The following is a 23,778-nucleotide window of genomic DNA, read 5'->3' as shown; positions in this document are numbered from 1 at the left end:
ATAAGGAAACTATCTATAAATGAGAGTTATCGAAGAAACCAACTTTTTAAAGTTCATCGACGTATTCTTCCTCGTTAGAGAATTCTTCTTCCTCATTAGTTTGAGCTTCATCAGTTGATTCTTCTTCCTCGTTTTCTATAATTCTTACTTCATTTATATCAACTTCTTCCAATATGTGTTCAGAATGTTCCAAATCATTTTCTAAAAGTTCGTCCACTATTTGGTAAACACTGGAGATATCGTTTTGATATGCAACATCCAACACATTCTCGACTTCGACCCTACCTACAGGCTTAGTTTTGATTATAACCTACCAATCAGACTTATTCCGCTGAAATAGATAAGGAGCATAATACACTTGCCTAACATTATGTGCAATTATGAAAGGATCATAGCAATCATACTCCCTCGTATGATTAACCTCAATTATGTTATATTGATTGTGTACTCTCATACCTCTTGTTGGATTTGGGTCAAACCACTTGCATCTAAAGAGAATAATTTTCATAAATGGCCTACCTGAATATTCTAGTTCTATTATTTCTTTGAGCACACCATAATAATCAATATCTCCAACTTAGTTGCCATCACCACCTTGAACCCACACCCCACTGTTGTTGCTTTTTTTATTTTTAGAGCAACCCTCTATATGAAACTTATAACCATTCACAACGTACTTGGAATATGTTGTGACCTCAAACCCAGGTCCCCAAGATATATCTTTCAAAAATTGATTTACACCATTATTTGGATCATTTACCAACATATTGTTAACAAAATTCATAAGTTAGCATAACTTCCAAACATTGTTTACCTACATAGTGTTAGAATATTTTAAGGATATACTTACAAATTGTTTGAACCACCTATGAAATGTCGTATATACAGCATCTTGGCCAAATTGACCCACGAAGTGACTGTGACACATCAAATATTTTTAGTAGTTGCATTGAGATGTAATCACAGTAAATTTTATATTTTGATAACTATTAAATCAATACTTACTTGAGAAATGGTACTACTTCGGGACAATTTAGCAACACATGAAGTGTAGCTGACTTGAACTCCATATCACTCAAATTTCTCTTTCTACCATCTTTAGAACATCGGCTTGGTTGATTGAATATGGACATAGGCGGATATAATGGATCATTCGTAAGGTAGACCGTGTGCCTGTTGGGCCTATTCCTAGCACATGGCACGTTGCTCTCAAAATAATAAGAATAAAAATGAGCAGTTTCCTTTGCAAGATAAGCTTCGCATATATATCCTTCAATTCTATTCCTCTGCTTAACAAATTGTTTGCATTTGCCAATTGTCCTACATAATTTTAGGTTAGCCAAGAACATTCAAATAAAACAGAAAATTATATATGGACTATACTATTACCTTTCAAAGGGATACATCCATCTGCATTGAACATGCCCTCCAAGTTGTGCCTCGTGTACAGGGTGGATTGGAAGGTGTTCCATCACATCAAAAAACCCACATGGAAATATCTTTTCCATCTTACCCGAAGTTACACGAATGTTCTGATCCATCCGGCGTAGGTTTTCTTCCCTTAATGTGGAAGAACACAAGTCTTTGAAAAATAAACTAATCTCAGTGATAGGTTTCCAGATTCTTTCAGGCAAACCAGAAAACGCAATAGGCACTAAGGTTTCCATGAAAACATGACAGTCATGACTTTTCAAATGACTCAACTTCCCTACCTCTATATCAACTTTTTTCTCAAAATTCGACGCATAACCCTCAGGCATCTTCAATTTCGTTACCCAATCACAAATCTGTCGTCTTCCAAAGTGAATGTGTAACTTGCTTTGGGCTTGAATAACTTACCATTGTTTGCTGTCTGCAAGTGTAATTCAGGCCGCCTGCAATATTCTTGTAAGTCCATTCTAGCCTTCGGGTTATCCTTTGTCTTACTTTTAACATCCATCATTGTGTTGAACAAATTATCAAAATAATTCTTCTCAATATGCATGACATCAAGGTTGTGACAGAGAAGATTATCCTTCCAATAAGGCAACTCCCAAAATATACTCTATTTGATCCAATTATGAGTAACACCGTATCCGGGGAATCTATGCGGTGGAACTTCAGTAACTTTACTGAAGTTCTGGACCCTCTCCCAAATTTCATCACCTGAAAGTATCGGAGGTGGATAATCATATTCCAGTTTATTCTTTTTGAAAGCATTTTTCATCCTTCTAAAATCATGACCCTCAGGCAAGAATTGACGATGACAATCAAACCATGATTGCTTTCGGCCATGTTTCAAAGTGAATGCTTTACTATTTTCCATGCAGTAAGGACAAGCTAGCTTCCCAGCAGTCATCCACCCAGACAACATTCCATATGCAGGAAAATCATTAATTGTCCGCATTAAATTAGCACGCAAATTGAAATTCTGCTTGGTTGATATGTCATATATTTCAACACCATCGTACCACAATTGTTTTAGCTCATCAATCAAAGGTTGCAAATATACATCTATCAAACTTTTCGGATTACGTGGACCGGGGATATTACAATTTAAGAATATATATGGACTAGTCATGCACAACTCGGGTGGTATATTATAAGGTGTAAGAAAGACAGGCCAACATGAATACGGTGTCGTAGATACAGAAAAAGGCGTGAAGCCATCCGCACACAGACCTAACCGAATGTTCCTTAGTTCACTAGCAAAACATGGATATGTCCTATCAAAGTGCTTCCAAGCTTCTCCATCTGAAGGATGACACATATACCATGTGGTCTTCTATTTTCAAAGTGCCATCTCATATGAGGAACAAAACTCATCGACGCATATAACCTCTTTAGCCTAGGTATAAGAGGTAAATAATGCATCACCTTGATAGCGACCATCTTCCCGCTGGAAAGCCTCTTAAAACGAAACTTTCCGCAAAATTTACAACTGCTTAAATTTGCATCATCTTTATAATATAACATGCAACCATCTTCACAACAATCAATTCTCATTGACGAAAGTCCTAACTTAGAAACTAATCTCTTTGCCTTATAGAAATCACCAGGTAATTCAATTTCCTCGTCAACTAGTTCACGCATAAGGTCAATGAAAGAATCCATGGCTGCTTGAGAAATATTCCAATCAGATTTGATACTTAGTAATCTAACTGCAACAGACTACTCAGAGTGCGGACGTCCTTCACGTAGTGGACGACTAGCTTCCTCTAACTGTTCATAAAAATGTCTTGCTTCATCATTAGGAGTTTGTTCAACATTTTCGTTGGGCTCACCCCAAAGTGCATTCCAAAAGCATTCGCAACCATATCATGAATTTCGGAATCACTATTTCTATTCTCCCTTGACCTACTACTTTCACCAACAACCATGTTATGAAATATCCCATGGCTACCATCCATCTCTCCATGATTAGTCCACACAAAGTAATTCGCTATAAACCCTACCATATAAAGATGAACCTTAACTTCCTCCGATTTTCCAAACTTCATACGGTCGCACTTAACACAAGGGCACCTAATTACTCCTTCTTTTATGTATGGCGGAAGTGACATTGCATGTCTAATAAAGTCCTAAACCCCTTCTACAAAATCCTCCCGCAATCCCCGCCGATTAGGACAATTCCTATTGTACATCCAAGAACGATGTTCCATCTATTTTAATAAAGCAAGAACAAATTAAATTAGTTAATTCATAGCCTAATCATTTTTTAGTTAACTAAAGTCCAATTCATATCCTATTATTGTTGCTTTATAAAATGAAATTTAACCCCATAAATAAATTAGTCTACCTAAATAGTTAATTTATTTGAACCCTAAAAGTATTAATAAGAAATCTAAAAATTGCAAATAATATATAACATGGAGAAATTGAACCCTAACATGGAGAAATTAAACCCTAACATGGAATTAACTTTGAACTAAACATAGTTGAACAAATAATATATAACTTTGAACCCTAATATATTGGAATTGAACCCCTAAAATCACTGTTTTTCGGAAAAATAAAAGAAAGGAGAGAGAAACTAACCTTGGGAGTGGAGGTCGCCGGAATTTGCTGCTGCCGTCAGGGGTCGCCGGTGGCGGGGGCGTCGCTGCTGCTGGAAGTCGGAGGGGGGAAGGGGTTTTGAGTGTTAGAGGAGAAAGATTTTAATTTGGGGAATAATTTTGAAAGAATGGACCTGAAACCCGTTTTGGCTCCTGTTAAAAAAAATAGCGACCAAACTTGGTCGCTATTTTGGTAGCCAAATTATTTTTGACTGTTTGACCAAAATAGCGACCAACGTTGGTCGCTATATTTGAAAATAAATAAATAAAATAATTATTTTCCTCTTTTATATATATATCCTACAAATATTTATTTATTTATATCCTACAAAAGCGACCAACTTTGGTCGCCTTTTGGTCAAACGGTAAAAAATGGCGACCAACGTTGGTCGCTATTTTGGTCAAACAGTCTATACTTAGTGCATAGTATAGCGTAAGTATATATATTATATATATAAGCTATATTCGATACGGTATTACCTAATACACTTATACTTAGTGCATAGTATAGCGTAAGTACATATATTATATATATATATAAGCTGTATTCGATACAGTATTACCTAATACACTTATACTTAGTGCATAGTATAGCGTAAATACATATATTATATATATATATAAGCTGTATTCGATATAGTATTACCTAATACACTTATACTTAGTGCATAATATATAGCGTAAGTACATATATTATATAGATATATAAGTTGTATTCGATATAGTATTACCTAATACACTTATACTTAGTGCATAGTATAGCGTAAGTACATATATTATATATATAAGTTGTATTCGATACAGTATTACCTAATACACTTATACTTAGTGCATAGTATAGCGTAAATACATATATTATATATATAAGCTGTATTCGATATAGTATTACCTAATACACTTATACTTAGTGCATAGTATAGCGTAAGTACATATATTATATATATATATATAAGCTGTATTCGATACAGTATTACCTAATACACTTATACTTAGTGCATAGTATAGCGTAAGTACATATATTATATATATAAGCTGTATTCGATACAGTATTACCTAATACACTTATACTTAGTGCATAGTATAGCGTAAATACATATATTATATATATATAAGCTGTATTCGATATAGTATTACCTAATACACTTATACTTAGTGCATAGTATAGCGTAAGTACATATATTATATATATAAGCTGTATTCGATACAGTATTACCTAATACACTTATACTTAGTGCATAGTATAGCGTAAGTACATATATTATATATATAAGCTGTATTCGATACAGTATTACCTAATACACTTATACTTAGTGCATAGTATAGCGTAAATACATATATTATATATATAAGCTGTATTCGATATAGTATTACCTAATACACTTATACTTAGTGCATAGTATAGCGTAAGTACATATATTATATATATAAGCTGTATTCGATACAGTATTACCTAATACACTTATACTTAGTGCATAGTATAGCGTAAATACATATATATATATATATATAAGATGTATTCAATATAGTATATATATATATATATATATATATATATATATAAGCTATATTCGATACAGTATTACCTAATACACTTATACTTAGTGCATAGTATAGCGTAAGTACATATATTATATATATAAGCTATATTCGATACAGTATTACCTAATACACTTATACTTAGTGCATAGTATATAGCGTAAGTATATATATATATATATTATATATATAAACACACACGCCCGCTTTGTAGTACTATTCATCCCTTGTATTACAAAAGTGTTAACGACTTACATTTATATTATTTACATAGTAAATACAAAAGTGATTTTTAATTTTGACCATATAGAGACCAACTTTGGTCGCTAACTGTAAATGAATTTAATTTAGCGACCAAAGTTGGTCACTAACAGTACATGAATTTAAATTAGCGACCAAATGTGGTCACTAATTTTTAATCAGATTTATTTATATTTTATATAATATTTAAATTAATAATAAAAATTATTAAACGTTAGAACTGGGTCCCACATTGGCGACCAACGTTGGTCTCTATTTCATTAAGCGACCAACTTTGGTCGCTAGCTTTTGAATTATATTTATTTATATTTTAATTTTTTTTTAAATAAATATATATTTATTAAAATATTATAACTGGGTCCCATGTTAGCGACCAATGTTGGTCGCTATCAACTTATCCTTCAATTAGCGACCAACGTTGGTCGCAAGTTTTAAATTATATATATTTATATTTTATAAGTTTTATAAAATAATAATAAAATTATTAACAAATTTAATGTGGGTCCCACTTTAGCGACCAATATTGGTCGCTAATCTCAGTATATATTTGACCAAGCAAGTCTGACCAGTCCAGTCAACAATTTGACTAAATTTGCGGCCAAATAGCGACCAACTTTGGTCGCTAATGTATTTCAAATATTTTTTTTATTATTTTCGGCAGTTTGGCGACCAACTTTGGTCGCTTTTCTTGACAGACCAAATTTGGTCGCTAATTTTTGGTTGCTTTTTCTCGGATTTCTAGTAGTGTATCACGAACGGAAGATTTGAAGCCGCCCGTCTATGACTTGAGTTCGCCTTTGAAATTTGACCACAGACGACGATTGCAGATATGGATGAAGACCTTGATGCTATTCTTCAGAGCTTCTTTAGCCTTTCCTTCTACTTACTTGCTTCTCCCTTAGTCTTCTCCTTTGACCCCTTTATATAGGTGTGGGGTGGAGTAATCTCCAAGAAAACCCTAGTGGATCATTGGGCTTGATGCTTTTGGGCCGACCCATTTGATAGAAGACCAATTTGTCGGCTAGCCCAATAATATATTGGACCTTTATTTAAATCGATTTAAATAACAAACCCAATTATACAAGTCCATGTTACTTAATTGGACCAATATATATTTAATTTGTGGTAAAATCCAAATTTCTTATGGATTTAAATTTGACAAAATTGTAATTGTCTACAAATACCCCCTATTTCAAGGCTTGTCGGGATGTAGGCTTGCCGAAATGAGTGGCGAGACTTGAAGTACCGGTGATGATGACAATATTCATGTGAAAAGACTCTTCCTTGACTCCATCTCGCATTAGAAGCCAGTTGAACGTGCCATGTAAAATTAATCTACACTCTATCTCTCCATTGTAATTTTTTGTGTAGCAATTCTCTGTAATCATCGGTGAGTACATTCACATGGCCTAATATTATAAGAGAAATTTGATTATATCCTCACAAGATAAGGCCGTGAAGCATTTATCAATAAAGTTTTCAATTCAAGCCGCGTAGAATTATTATCATGCCAACCCTAAGCTCCTTTAGCTTTCTTGTTTGCCGTTTCTTTTTTAAGAAATAGAATTTGATTCTAAGTCTGACTCTACAATAACTTGAATTTTGAGTTATTTAAGGAAATAACTTAGTCGGAAGACCAATTAGTCCCGTCTTTAAGACTCTATATAAAGACGCTTGGACTCCTTATGTCCATCATGAATTCAATAGGGCGCCTAAGGAGCTTATGGTCTTAACAAGAGGTAAAATTCTCTCCCTCGTCAGTTTACTCTCCTTACTTTTGTAGCAACTTTTCTCAAGAATGAATAACATTCATCTTTCTTTTATATCTTCAGAGCTTCCACACCAAGAGTTCCCCACATTCTCTGGCTTTACCGTTTGCTATTAGTACCATGCTGCTAATTTTAGTGATCAATTTGGGCCGCTAAGTCTGTACCGCAAAGTCTATATGAGCTTGAAACTACGGCCAACGAGCATTTAGGAGGCGCAATAGAAGTTCAGTGAAGGAAAAGATTTTCCAAGGCTGAAGTTGTGTTGCCATAGGCTCGCACCAGTCCTTTTGATTTGCAATCTTCCCTAAGTAGACATTGCTGTGCGACAGAAGGGTGGAGAGTCCTTTTAGTTTCAAACGAACATCAACAAGGGACTTCCAAAAGAAAAAATATTGGTCAAGCTTCTTTTATTTTTTTTTCTTGTGAGGATCTGTTTTCTTTTCTTATCTTGCAAATTTTCTCTTTTGCAGCATTACAAGTTATTTAACTTAGTAGATTTGGAAGCGAGCCAGAACAACAACCCAAGAGCCGCATATCACTACTCGCAACGCTCTTCCGCTTGTACCATTGGAGACTTCCGTTCAACATCCAAATTGGAAGGACTAGGAGTACAGCACTGCTATTTACCATAATGAATTAAACTGTATGTCACAGTGTTCCCCATGTTTATTTGGAAGTTCGCGTTGTCGGCCTCGATGTCTATTATGCCGAATCGAAGCATTGTGCTACCGGCATCGCATTTGTAGAAGCAGAAACGTCGTGCTATGGCACCGATATCCATTAATCGAGCTAATCGTCTTGCTACTCGCACCGTATCCGCAAAAACATCATGTTGTTGGCACCGAGGAATCCAATTTTTTTTTTTTTATTTTTGTAGGTTTTCAAGAGAGTGCAACGACAACTTGGTACATCCCTTCTTGCGGCTCAACAAGAGACATTTAGAGTAGTCCTAAGCGAGCTTGATTGACGATACATATCCCTACTTTGCAACCTGTGAGCTAGAACATGGTGCATCTCAGCCTTGCGACTTGGCAAGAAAGAGGCTTGGAGCGACCGTACTTCATCCTTGACAAGCTAGCACATGGCACATCTCATCCTTGCAGATTGGCGCGGAAGAGGCATATGAAGTGTCTTTTTAACCTTGGAGACAAAATCCCTACTCTTGGAGGCACAGAGAGACAATATTTTATCATTGGCGAGCCAACATGTACCACATTGCATCATTGCAGGTTGACGAGGAAGACAACTGGAGTAGGCCTTTCTAACTTTGACAAGCAAACACTTAGCGCGTCTCTGCAAAAATATTTATTTCTCAATGCAGGAGCGATGAAATCAAAAGTTGCTTCTTCCTAAAGAATCATAGCTCAAGGGGCTGGAATACATAAAAAATTCAGCACCAAATTCCTTGAGGATTAGACGCAATATTTTTTTGAAACGGATAAACGTGCCCAGCGTTTTAACTTTACAGCATTGTACAGTCTCGCCAAAAGATTGATATCTCGAGCTAGGAGTGTCCAAATCGCGATCCGTATGTGCCATTGGAAAGAAGACTCAGAGATAATGAAATCTTCAAGATATCATAGAAGAATTCCTAGCAGATTGTCCTCAGCAACTTTCTGAACTTGACCTATCTGTCCTCGAAATTGCTTTTCAGCTTTGCGCGCTATGGTGGAAAAATTCATATCTCGAGTTACTAGTGTCGGAATTATAATCTGTTTGCACCGTTTGAAAGAAAACTCAGAGACCTGAAGTACCTATAAATTTTATGGCAGAAATCCTTTCGAGCTATCAACAGGAAATTCGCTTTTAACTGCAGTGAACTTTCAGATTTGCGTACCTTCAGCGAAAATATTGTATCTTGAGCTAGGAGTATCGGAATAACAATCCGTTTGTGTCGTTAGAAAGAAAACTCCTAGAGCTACAATACATAAAGATTTCATCCCGTCACTCTTCTCAGGATAGAAACAGAAAATATTGAAAGTCGAACTGACCGCAGGAAACTTTCAGGTTTGCATGCTTTCGGCCAGAAAAACTGTATCTTGAATTAGGAGCGTCGAAATCACCAACAGTTGATCCTATGGAATTCGAACGTGGAGAACTATAATCTTGTTGAAGATGAAGCTCCATTCATTCTTAGTTAGCCTAACAAATATTTTTGAAGTTGATTCTACAGCCTTGTAATGGATTCGGCTATCATCACAAATCTTATCTCTTTGTTTATTTCTTTTTTCAGACTTGCGAAGAAGTTCAACGAGTCCAGATATCAGTTTGAGATGTCATACAAGATGTGGAGTCACCTCTTCACCAACTGTTGCACATGACTTGTTGGCGGTCTTGAAGTTTATCAATGGCGGCTCCCGTGGTGATTGAAGGATTTTCAAGAGAGACGACTTTTAATATACTAGGCATTGAGGATAGTGTATTAAAATGTGGAGACGTCATATGGACTTGGAAGAAGCATTCAAGACGAGTCGTCCACAAAGCCTAGTTTACGATTATTTTCATGACTTAGACTTTTTTATAGGAAAACGTCTAATTCCTTTTGTCTCTACATTTTTTGATGTATCAAATTTTATACTATTGAAGCAATAAAGCATCTTTTATACTTCAAAGCAAATCGTCTCTTTTCCTCATAGATATGTGCCTCTACACTTGGAAGAATTAATGCAATGATCCGATGACGCTAAACTTTTATTTTTTTTAAAACTCATGCGACTGAACTTAGAATGAAACTCTAAGCTGCCTACGTACCCCAGCAAAGAGGATCAAGTCATTACGTAGTTCATATAAAGTATAAGTTTTTTTTTGTATGCAGTTTATACTTGTGCGGACAAGGAGTATAGGAACTTGAAGACATTGCTCAAATTTGAAGAGCTTTACATCTTGAAGACTTGCTCAAATTTGAAGAGTTTGCAACTTGAAGTCTTTGCTCGATTTGAAGAGCTTTGCAACTTGAAGACTTTTGCTCGAATTTGAAGAGCTTCACATCTTGAAGACTTGCTCAAATTTGAAGAGCTTTGCGACTTGAAGTCCTAGCTCGTATCTGAAGAGCTTTGCAACTTGAAGTATTTTCTAGATTTGAAGAGCTTTGCAACTTGAAGTCTTTGCTCGGTTTGAAGAGCTTTGCAACTTGAAGATTTTTTGCTTGAATTTGAAGAGCTTTACAACATACAGGTTAGGCTCGTGTATCAAAGAGCATTGCAACATGCAGTTTAGGCTCATACATCGAGGAGTATTTTGCAACTTGCAGTTTAGACTCATGCGTCAAGGAGTATTGCAACATGCAGTTTAGGCTCATGCGTTGAGGAGTGTTGAGACTCGCAGTTTAGGCTCATACGTCAAGGAGCGTAGAGACTTGCATGGAATCTTCAGTTTCATCTTCAGATGAATATTTTCCCCCATTCTCAGCATCGTCTGCTTCTATTTCATCACGAGGCTCAAATCCAGGAAACCTTTGGTCTCCATTTGCAGCCATACTCAATTCCATATCATGAGCACGTGTGGCCAAATCTTTAAAAGTTTTAGGCTTTATTCCTTGTAAGATGTAGAGAAGGTCCCAATTCATACCTTGGATGCACATTTCGATGCCAGAAGTTTCGCTAAGACAGTCTTTGCATTTGAGGCTTAAGCTCCTCCAGCGATTGATAAAGTCAATAACTGGCTCTTCATTCCCCTGGCGAGCATTTGTAAGTTCAATCATGCTCACAATACACCTTGTGTTGTAGAAGCGAATAAGAAATTCTTGCTCCAGTTGCTCCCAACTATCGATTGAACCAGGTTCAAGATCTGTGTACCAATCGAAAGCAATTTCTTTAAGAGATCGAACAAACTGCTTGACAAGGTGATCGCCATAAGTTCCAGCATTATTGCATGTCTCGACAAAGTGTGCAACATGTTGCTTGAGATTTCCTTTACCATCAAACTGTTGAAACTTAGGTGGTTGATATCCGCTTGGCATCTTTAAGTTATCAATCCTTGGTGTGTACGTTTTTGCGTATGTAAGGAAAGATTTAGACAAAGTCTCAGTTTTATCCTTGATGGCCCCTATGATGAAGTGCTTCAATTGCTTAACATGAATCTGCCTTTCAGAAGAGACTTGGAGCTCTTTGGTCATTGTTGTTAGCTTTGTAAAGGACTCTCCTTTCTCATGAATTTCTGGAAGCTTCATAGGTGCTTGGCTTGATTCTTCCTCTATTATACTCTCCACCTTATTCATCAACTTGGAAAGTTTATCATCTTGATATTTCATGTACTTTGTCAGGCCTTCAACTGCTTTTGTCATATTTGCAAGTTGTTCTTCTATGGTAGACGCTTCAATCATCATCGTTTGCATGACCAACGCAAACGATGAAGAATGGTATGGAACATCACTTGGATACAGAGCAGATTGTGGAGTGACATGAGGAGATATTGGAGAAAATTTGTTGCTTAAGATATCATCATCTTTATGCATGAAGGGATTGTGGGACTGGCGGTGGCATTCTTTTGAAAGGCTGAATCGCGCCAAAGTTCGTTCGACCACCTCAATGATGTTGTTCCCTTCTTCTAGCATGTACGAAGAGGATCTTACTTCTTTTGGAGAAGATGAACCAAAAACATGAGTTGTGGACCGCACTTCAAGCATTTGTTGTCTTAGCGTCTCGGCTTTGCTTCTTTTGATTTGGCCAACAATCTCCATGGCAACTTCCAATCCACTTTTGGAGTCAGATCTAGAGTTGATTTTTATTGAGGTCATCTTGGTGTTCTTGAACTTCGAAGAGAAGAGATGAGAGGTAGAGATAGTCCCACTGGGCGTGCCCACATTGTAACAACTAAATTTCGCTCCTGAAAAATAATAATCAAGACAAGAAATATAGCGACAAATATTATATTCAATTTCAAGTGATGGGGTTACAATCTCTAAAATATCTCTAAATCTAAAGAGATGTAGTCCTCTGATTCTTCTCCTCGTGGATGATGGTTCAAGAGCTTGAAAGCTTGATTTTGAACTTGACAGATTTCAGATTTGTTGTATGTCACGAACAATTTGAAGCTCGTCACAAACCAGGATTTGATGTTGGGTTATCATGAACGGAAGATTTGAAGCCGCCAGTCTATGACTTGAGTTCGCCTTTGAAATTTGACCACAGACGACGATTGGAATATGGATGAAGACCTTGATGCTATTCTTCAGAGCTTCTTTAGCCTTTCCTTCTGCTTACTTGCTTCTCCCTTAGTCTTCTCCTTTAACCCCTTTATATAGGTGTAGGGTGGAGTAATCTCCAAGAAAACCCTAGTGGATCATTGGGCTTGATGCTTATGGGCTGACCCATTTGATAGAAGACCAATTTGCCGGCTAGACCAATAATATATTGGACCTTTATTTAAATCGATTTAAATAACAAACCCAATTATACAAGTCCATGTTACTTAATTGGACCAATATATATTTAATTTGTGGTAAAATTCAAATTTCTTATGGATTTAAATTTGACAAAATTTTAATTGTCTACAGCATTATTAGTTACATGTAAGCTTTTAGGCTTTGAAGATGAATAATTTAATTATGGTTGGTTCAGTCAAAATTTTAAGCTTTTGGTTTAGCTTTTTTCCTGCATATTTCGGCATATAATGGCTCAATTTTTGTCAAATAGCAATAAAACCATATAGGAAAATTAAAAAAATCACAAAATACAAAAAGAGGTTATAGCTCCATGTATGCAATTTCATTAAATGCATAAGCATCTTACGTATTAAAAAAAGAGGAAATTATGGACGTGCATTTCTCATCCAAGTAGGATTAACTTTGTAGGGCCAGTGTATGTGTAATTTAAATTGAAAAAGAAATTTTTTATTAGGTGATTTATAATTAGATCCTTAAATTATATAAATATTTAAGGCATAAAAGTCATCAATATTTTACGCATATTTTAGCCGTTCAATATTTAACACATATTCGTGCTGTTATAATAATATAAATATAGATTTGACGGAACTTGTGACATTTTGCCACGAAATCAGTTAAACGATCTTTTGGATATTAATATTGGCGAAGATTAACTCTATTATATTAGAAAATCTAATTGTTTAAACCTTGTCACGACCCCAATTTCCCTCCGTAGGATGCCGCGACGACACCTATTCTTTAAGACTAGGTAAGCCTAGCAAGTATGCGGAATAACTGAAATATTAATCTAAAACTTAAAACATCAACAACTGTAATAAATAAAATTTGCAATTCGAAGTATAAACAACTCCCAAAATCAGGTAGATATAAGTCATAATCTCTAAACAGAAATTATAAATATCTCTACACATCAGAGTCTAATGAGGATAAGGAAACAACATAATAAAGATAGAGAGGGACTCCGAGGTCTGCGGACGCTGGCAGATATACCTCGAAGTCTTCACGTAAGGACTAGCTCACTGATATCTGGTCTGGTAGGAATTACCTGGATCTGCACAAAAAGATGTGCAGAAGCGTAGTATGAGTACACCATAAGAGTACCCAGTAAATGCAAAGTCTAACCTCGATAGTAGTGACGAGGTCAGGTTAGGGCCCTGCTGGAATAATAAGAAAAAAGGAAGAAGACATAACGATATAATGAAATGACAGAGAAGTGCAACAATAGAAATTCACAGAAGGTAACAACACGGAATCAAAGAAGACAATTACAACATGGAAAGAAGGAAGAATCTTACAAGTTAAGGAACAACAACAACAATAATACAACAAATAGAGGAAGTCAACAGGGGCATTCCCAAGGTACCGCCTCGTAGTCCCAAAATTAAATATCTCACAATGGCGTGGCAGAAACCTCGTGCAAACAGTAGCAACGACTGGGCAGAAACCCCGTGCCACAATAACAATCCGAACGATAGAAACCTCGTGCCATAGTAACAATTCGCACGACAGAAACCTCGTGCCAAAATAACAATTCGTACGAAAGAAACCTCGTGCCACAACCAAACAATTATCTCAATAATTATCACGAAAACCAACACATAACAAATGAAACAATGATATTACAAGCAAAGAAGACTATAGTTAAAGAATGAATACGGAATCACACCCGACCGCTGATGCTCGTACTTCACCTGGTAACAAATTAGGCACCAAGCTACATACTCCACTCTTTATTCGCCTCCACTAATAGTGATGCATCAAGTCCTGATACATATTTGCGGCACCTAGATGAATGGATTGTCGTGAAATGTGAGCCTCCTGGCGAATCAACTCACGCAAGCCATCTAAATTGGGAACACATAGCCTGCCCTGCATCTGTAATACACCATCCTCTCCAATAGTGACCTTCTTGGCCTCACCGTATTGAACCGTGTCCTTGAGGACAAGCAGATGGAGGTCATCATACTGACGCTCTCTGATACGATCATAAAGAGAAAACTAAGAAACCACACAAGCCAAAACTTGGCTCCGCTCGGAAACATCCAATCTAACAAACTGGTTGGCCAAGACCTGAACATCCAAGGCTAAAGGCCTCTCTGCTACCGATAGATATGCTAAGTTGCCCAAACTTTCAGCCTTGCGACTCAAGGCATCGGCCACCACATTGGCCTTCCCGAGGTGATATAGAATGGTGATATCATAATACTTAAGCAACTCCAACCACCTCCGCTGTCGCAAATTAAGATCCTTTTGATTAAACAGATGCTGTAGATTCTAGTGATCGGTGTGGACCTCACAAACGACACCATACAAATAGTGCCACTCGATCTTCAAGGCATGAACAATAACTGCTAACTCGAGATCGTGGACATGATAGTTCTTCTCGTGCACCTTCAGTTTTCTAGACGCCTAGGCAATCACCCTACTGTCATGCATCAATACCGCGCCGAGACCAATGTGCGATGCATCACAATACACCGTATAGGACCTCGAACCAATAGGCAAAACCAACACTAGTGTCACGCCCCAGACCTAGGGAGGCGTGACTGGCACCCAATGCTGTAGTAGCTCGAGCGAACCACTCTGTAACTAATTCATTCCTTTTTATAACTATCATCGGCCAACATGGACACAACTCGTAATGCATAATTATAAGTGGGCAACACTGTATCACTGAATCATATTTCTTAAAACATGAATACATATGGGCCCGTCAAGGCCTTTGACATACTTTACCAAATGAACCTCTATCTACAAAGCCTCTAAGATTATTTGACATAGAATAGGATAGGGTATCGGCCTACCCATAAGTCTATAGAAAAACTTTGACACGATGACTTATAAACTCGGATGTACTCCGAATGAGGTGGAGTCTTACCGATTCTTCACTGAATGCCAATCTTGTCCACCATGAGGGCTCGTCAAACCGATTATCTATACCTGCAGGCATGAATGCAACATCCTCCAACAAAAGAACGTCAGTACGAATAATGTACTGCATATGTAAGGCATGTAAATCAGTATATAAAGGACATGGAAGAAACATGGAGTAAAGGACTCAACTTGTAAGTCTGGATAGCTCTGCAAATCATGAAATATTTATAATGTCATGCATATAAATGTCATGTAATGCATAAGTCTGTACGTACATAACACAATCAAGCCTTTGAGGGCATCCCATCATATCATCTCGGCCACTGTGGGTAAATCATCAACGTATACCAGCTGATCAGGTGGTGGTGCGTATATAACGTCGTAACCTTTTCCCATATATATATATATATATATATATATATATATATATATATATATATATCACACTCCTCTTTACCCCGCAGAGGGGTATATAAGGGAGTTTTTTTCAATTTAAGTGATAATCGAAACGGGATTATTTTATTTAAAATTCAGAGTCGCCACTTGGGATAATTTATGGTGTCCCAAGTTACCGGTTAAAATCCCGAATCGAGGAAGTTGACTCTATTTACAGTTTGCGAACACAGAAATCCGGATAAGGAATTCTTTAACTCGGGAGAAGCTGTTAGGCATTCCCGAGTTCCGTGGTTCTAGCACGGTCGCTTTGATCATACTTGGCTTATTAAATTGTCTAGCTACTCATTTTTAGAACCTATGTGCATTTGCCTCTTTTACGCTTTTAATATGAAATTGACCTTAAACGAGTCATGCGTACGTGTACTCATTTTGTTTGGCGCGTCAAGAATCATGTCAAGCGAATGTAGCCACGATTAATAAAGCTTTATTATTAAGAAGGTTTGGCCGAAGTTGCGCGGACGCATACTCCTTTTTTGTTTGGCAAAACCTCCAAGAAATCATTAATGTTAACACCTATACTTTCAACTTTATAGTAATACACACTTACAAAGCAACATATGTCCAATAGATAAAAGCTTCATATATAACACTAATGGTGACTTTATGAACAAAGTAAATCTATTCAGAAATTTCACATACCCTTGAATGAATGAACTCCTCAACTCTACCATTTGGAAACTGACCGAGAAGTTTAGGTCATTGACCTTTCTTTGACAAGCACTCAAACGTTCTAATCTCCTCATCCCTATTGAAGAAACGCTCTACTCCTTCACCATACATGCGAACTAAAACTTTCCTTGACCCATTCTCGTTGTTTTTAGTAGGCTATTAAACTTGCCTAAAAGAAAACTACTAACATCATTTAAATATCTAAGTGGTAAAATTAATACGAGGGCCATAGGGATTCAATTAAGGGTGGCACACCTCGGCCTAGAGAACTACATTTAATCTAGCGGCCTATTTAAACAACTTTATTATTAAAAAAAAAGTTTAATCGAAGTTGTGCGAACGCATACTCCGAATTGATTTTTAGAATTGTAATCATGTCACGCGAACGTGTACACAATCACAACTGTAGATTTACAAATGAACTCCAGAAACATTAACACTCACTCAAACTTTCACGAATCTAAGATAATGAATGCGAAAACTACCAAAAGACTGATGCCATACTTTAAATTCAATAAAGGATGAAGTCAACAATAATAAGAAGAAAGGATTTCAAGCTTAACACAAGAAGCTAGCAGAGAATCATCCAATTCAAATAAGTTACAGTTTTGGTTTGACAAATTGGTAGGCAGATTCTAATGACCGTATGGAATGGATGGCCTTGACTTTATCTTTGGCATCATTCAGTCGAATCATATTGATCAGAAGAGGAAGCTCAATTCTTCTACTGCTAACCCGTTATACTTGGAATGGGGATGACGCCAAAGCTAAAATATGGGAAGAAGTCTCTGAATTCAACAAAAAACACATGGTATTTCCAACAACAACAAAAGGACCACCGAATGATTTCGATCTATGAATTTTAATTTTGGATGAAGATTTCTTGACCTCGATTCAAAACCTTAGCCGGTCAACAAATGGAAAATGTAGCTAACGTGAATGCAGTCCCTCAAAACCAAACATTATATGACTCAGCTCCTCAATACCATACCAAACCCATACCACATATAATTTTACTCCCCAATGCCAGAACTTATATAATGTCCATATCAAAATTACCGATCACATAGTTCCCTGCCTGACACCGACACTTTACAATTTGAAATCCCAACATTTAGTTCCCCAGGTAATGACCACGCTAAATTCAGCTCATTATGATGGTTACTCTCATCACATGAGCTACCTGTTCTTATTTATACAAAGCTACTCATACAATAGGAAACACCAAAAAGAGATGTTGACTTTTGGAGAAATCATCATTCCTAATTTAATTCTCCCATACTACTTGATTACTTAAGAGAAATGATTCAAATAAACGAGGAAATAAACCTATTAGTGAGATTAAATATACAGTCTACCCACAGAAGGGAGTAGAAAACGAACCCAACATGAAACCATTCAACAGAGCAACGATTCAATCACAAGCACTCATAATCGAATTAAATGGCATGAAAACTGGAATTTAAACCAAAGCACAACGAATTAAAAAAAATTAAAATGAATCACACTATGACAAGAACAAGTTAAAACTGATTTTTCATTATCTTAAAAATCTCATGAACTGGCCCATCAAGTTAAGCGACTAAGTGTAACAATAACCTCACTTTAAATGCCTTTTTCAAGGTTTCTATTCACCATAAACAACAAGTAAATAGAAGAAGGGAGGGGATGAACCTGAAGAAACAAATCCGAACAATAAAGAGATTTCAGCAGTTACACCAACAGATAAGAGAGAAACCACAGCTTCAATCAAAATGAACTCGACGACGAAACTCGAACTTGAGCACCTCAAACAACTCCCATGATTTTGACCACCAGAACCGAAATCAAAAATGAAGAAAACGGTTTTTTTTGTAATTATCACTTAAACCAACCTAAAATCTCACGTCAACAATTAATCAAAAATGAAACATAATCATTTTTTTTTTGCATTTTCTGGACTGAAAAAGAATCTAAAAAAAGATTAGGTAAAACCTTAATATTTATCGAACTTTCTCTCAAAAATTCTCTCTAATCTCCCAAAAAATCTCCCTTTCTTCTGAAAATATCATCTCCTTATATAGTGCCTCAGGCTTCTCGAACCTTCTCCCTTTATCCCTAAGAAACCTCTAAAACCAAAAAAAATCCCCCTCCCAATCCGATTTTTACCCCTTTCTGATGGAAAAAGGGACAAATGGAGGGAGTAGATTGACTTGAATTCAATCTAACGCTCCCCGTTTTTCCTTATTCCCATCTGGAGGGCAAAAATCCAAAGATAATCAGAAAGAGCATATGAGGGAGAGGGAATCTGTCAGAAATGGTTAGAAATGGCGAGAGGAGAGAAGGAGAGAACGCGTGGCTGTGAGATTGGGGCTCACTCGCCTGACTTTTGGCAATTTTTGGGAGTGGATTCGGTTGTTTGGAGAAGAAGAATAGTGGCTGCGTCTCTGAATCTTGTGAGATTAAGGTTGTGGGTATTTTGTGTTATAATTTGGGACGGGTCGAATTAGCAGGCGGGTTGGGGCGGGTAAATGCGTTTGGGCTGGAGAGGGCGTTTGGGCTGGGAAGGGGATTGGATTAATCCCAGCCCAATTTGGGCAACCTTTTTTTTCAAATTCGAATTCTTTTCTCTTTTTTCCATTTTTCTTTTCCTTCTTAATTAATTAAAACTTAAATTAAAAACTCCTAAAAATAATTAATTTAAAAAGAAACTAAGCTAATCCACTACTAAAATATTTATGAAAATTAATTATTCCTAAATTAGGAGGGAAATTACAATTTTAAAAATTAAAGGCTAAAAATGCAAAAGTAAGCTAATTTTTTGATTTTCATTTTTTAATAAAGCAACTAATTAACTAATTGATCCAAAAAATGTAAAGATAAACCCTAAATGCACTACATGATATTTTGTATTTTTCATGATTTTAATAAAATAAACATGCACAGAAAAATGCAAACAAATAACAAAAATCCTACGAAAAATCTATAAGATTTCAAAACATGGGAAAATTATTTTCTTAGTTTTTGTGGGTGCAATTCATATAAGACAAAAATTACGTGCTCACAACTGCCCCTCTTTGCTCGGAAACACGAAGAGTTTTCGTGCAAAGATAAAGTGAGCAGATACGAGTAATTTTTGCCCGCTTGAATACTCCGTGGGAAGCATTTTTGAAAGATGTGACCGCACCCTGCTTCCGAGGTTGCCTACATATTCTTGGCTATAAAGGAATCAGGTCAGTGTAGTTCGGAAAGTTTTGGTAGTTGGGACTACCATGAAGCTGTGATTTCACTGTTGCTGTTGCTGCTGCTACTGCTTACAGAACCCCTTATTACACCATGATAAAATAAAAAGAAGCTAGATTAAACTATGATCTATGCATTACACAATCCTATCTATATCTTCAAACTTGCTCTTGTGGTTCTTGTTGACTTGTATTCTCCTGGTGGAATCCCCTTGTTGCCGCCTTGAATTGTAATCTGAAATGTCCTCCCTTTCTCCAAGTGGACGCCTGCTCGCTGAAACTTGAATGTATTCCCTTGTTCTCCAGGTAGTCGCCTGACTGCTGACCTTGAAATGTATTCCCTTATTCTCCAGGTGGGCGCTTGATTTCCACAAAATAGACAAAAACAAAGAAAACTTCTGCCCTGGTTTGGCATGTTACCAAATATCAGTAAGAACTTGAAAACTTAAAACTTGAATAGTACTCCCTTGTTCTCCAGGTGGGCGCCTGATTGCTGAACTTGGAATGTATTCCCTTGTTCTTCAGGTGGTCGCTTGATTTCCACAAAATAGACAAAAACAAAGAAAACTTCTGCCCTGGTTTGACATGTTACCAAATATCAGTAAGAACTTGAAAACTTAAAACTTGAATTGTACTCCCATGTTCTCCAGGTGGGCGCCTGATTGCTGAACTTGGAATGTATTCCCTTGTTCTCCAGGTGGACGCCTGATTGCTGAACTTGAAATGTATTCCCTTGTTCTCCAGGTGGGCGCCTGACTACTGAACTTAAAATGTATTTCCTTATTGTTCAGGTAGGCGCCTGATTGCCACAAAATAAACAAAACAAAGAAAACTTCTACCCGAGTTTAACATATTACCAAATATCACTAAGAACTTGAAACCTGAAACTTGGACTATATCCCCTTATTCTCCAGGTGGGTGCCTGATTACTGAATTTGAAATGTATTCCCTTATTTTCCAGGCGGACGCCTGATTGCCAGAACTTGAAAATGTATTCCACCAGGTGGCCACCTGATTTCAACAAAAATAGACAAAGACAAAGAAAATTTCTGCCCCAGTTTGGTGGCTGGGCACATCTTGACATGTTACCAAATATCTCTATGAATATGACAGCTAAATCTCATTATCTAGGAGGGTCCTGAAACTCCTAGTTAAATTATGGCTTTTAAAAATCCAAATTATATCTTCTAAAGGTGTGAATTCTGCTACATCTTGTTGTCTAAAAAAGTCTTAAACTACATCCCTTTATCCAGGAGGGTCCTGAAAATCAAAAATCAAGTCTTATCTCAAGAGTGGTCCTGAACACTTAAAATTAAATTCCATTATCCAGGAGGGTCCTGAAATTTCAAATTGAATCTTACACTAAACATGAAAATTTCAAAGCCAAACTTATATTTCCTCAAGGTAGAGCCTAGCTAGATCTTGTTACTCATGAACATTTTGAATTTTAACTAAGTCCCATTGTCCAGTTGGGTCCTGAGAATTTTTAAGATTAAACCCCATTATCCAGGAGGGCCCTGAAATTTTAAAATTAAATCTCATTATCTAGGAGGGTCCTGAAACTCTTAAACTAAATCCCATTATCTAGGAGGGTCCTGAACACCTAAAACTAAATCTCATTATCCAGGAGGGTCCTGAAAATTCCTAAAACTAAATCTCATTATCCAGGAGAGTCCTGAAAATCAGTCTTATCTTAAGAGTGACAACTTTTATGGCTAAAGTATGCTACCCTACAACAAAATTTACGCTAAATATTGTTATCTAATCGAAATCTTAAAGCTAAGTCCCATTATTCAGGAGGGTCCTGAAAATTCCTAATTGAATCCTATCTCGAACATGCAAACTTCTAAGCCAACTTATATTCCTTAGGGTACATTTATGCTAGATTATGCTACTCACGATTGTTTTGAGTTTTAAACTAAGTCCCATTTTTTAGGAGGGTCCTGAGAATTTCAAATTAAATCCCATTATCTAGGCGAGTCTTGAAAGTTTACTGTCAAACCTGTTTGGGTGCGCGCTTTTCTTTGTAGAGGGTTTCCCCGAAACAAACGAAACTTTCTGCCCCTATTTCAATCAAAGAAAGATTTTGTTAGTTTAAAATGTGGTGGTTAGTTGATGGCATTTTTTGCTGAAGATCTCTCCACTGTCATGCTTTGTTTTGATTGGCTTCCTCTGAACTGGCTAAGAATCACTTGACTTTCCGGCTGACTTTCAAACCCCCATAACTTTGTGTGACCCGAGTGTTCTATACCCGAACAGTCGTTTCACACCTCTGACCCATTTAACTGAACCTCTGCATCTCCCATGAAATTACTAAATCATTCTGCCGATGGAACTTTTGTTGGCACTTTATCCCACTTTACATCATGCTAACTTCGGTATACTCTGACAGCACTGTGCTTTGCAATTTTTAAAGCTGGTAGTGAGCTTTGAAATTCCTTCTTATTTGCTTAAACAGAACTGAAATCGGGAACATCTTAGAGAAATGAAACCCAAAAGAACTGAAATGCAATGACCTTGAGAGTTAAGGATAAAGAAGATCCAACACTGGATGACTTGCTAAAAAGGAAAAAAGGAAAGAGACTTATCTGAACGAAACAGCTGGTACCAATGATCATGACATGCATTTCGTATTAATCGGCTCAATATTTCCAACCAATCAACTTTCAGTTGTCATACTTTGTTGCCCCGGAATATTCATAACCTGATTTCTTCACCAAAACCCTGACCTTGTTTGGCCTGCGGTGCCCTGAAGGGTTTTCACCAATAAGCCCCTCTCATTTGTTCATCTCTCAACTCACTTTCGCCTTATGGTGTCCGTGAGGGTTTTCACCAATAAGATTCTCTCATTTTTGATTTCTCTCAGCTCTCGTCGCCTTATGGTTCCCGTGAGAGTTTTCACCAATAAGACTCTCTCATTTTCAATATTTTCTGCTTGGACCAGAGTGTTGCCTTTGATATGAATCACCTCCACTTGCTTGACTTGGCATCTCTCGAAGAGTGATCGGAAGGTCTTTCTTTGGATCGTAACGTGGGCTTTTGGATAGGGTTAGAAAGAAAGGGTATCAAAGGCTCAAAACAATTCGAATGAGTTCAAAATTACAACTCTCGGAATCATATTTCTGACAACAACCACAACTTCTGCCCCAGTTTCTTGTTTGGGGACTTTTGGATTTTATTTCGATGGGATCGAACCGTGAGGCTTCCTACGTATCCTTAAAAGGAATCAGGTCGAACGTAGTTCATGTCATAGAAATTGTTGTTGTTGTTATTTTCTCTTTTCTCTTTCTCTTCTTTTTTTTTTCCTTTTTCTCTTTTTGTTGTTTTCCTTCTTTTTTTCTTCTTTCTCTTTTCATTCTTTTCTTTCTTTTTCTTCTTTCTCTTTTTCTCTTCTTCCTTTACTTATCTTTCACGCTTGTGTTTCTGATATCTGCTACTGATTCCAAAAGAGGGGTATGAAAGAAAATAAATAAGGCTCAAAAGGGGTAACAAATGATAAAGTGTTTAGATAGCAGAACAAGATGCCTTCGTCATTCCAAATCTTCAAAAATATGCCAAATACAAACAAATAT

The 23,778-nt window shown here is 36.8% G+C and overlaps 1 long non-coding RNA gene across 1 annotated transcript; it reads right to left on the bottom strand.

The window, feature by feature from the left end:
- Positions 1-15,656: 15,656 nt before the first annotated feature.
- Positions 15,657-19,406, bottom strand: LOC142179462 (uncharacterized). Its single transcript, XR_012707637.1, has 2 exons — positions 18,660-19,406; positions 15,657-15,948 (listed from the first exon to the last, which is right to left on the bottom strand). It is a non-coding gene; the product is annotated as an uncharacterized LOC142179462 (long non-coding RNA).
- Between the last annotated feature and the right edge of the window lie 4,372 nt (positions 19,407-23,778).

Source organism: Nicotiana tabacum, chromosome 3, assembly GCF_000715075.1.
Source record: "Nicotiana tabacum cultivar K326 chromosome 3, ASM71507v2, whole genome shotgun sequence".
Lineage (NCBI taxonomy): Eukaryota > Viridiplantae > Streptophyta > Magnoliopsida > Solanales > Solanaceae > Nicotiana > Nicotiana tabacum.
This window is presented reverse-complemented; position numbering and strand designations above follow the sequence as displayed.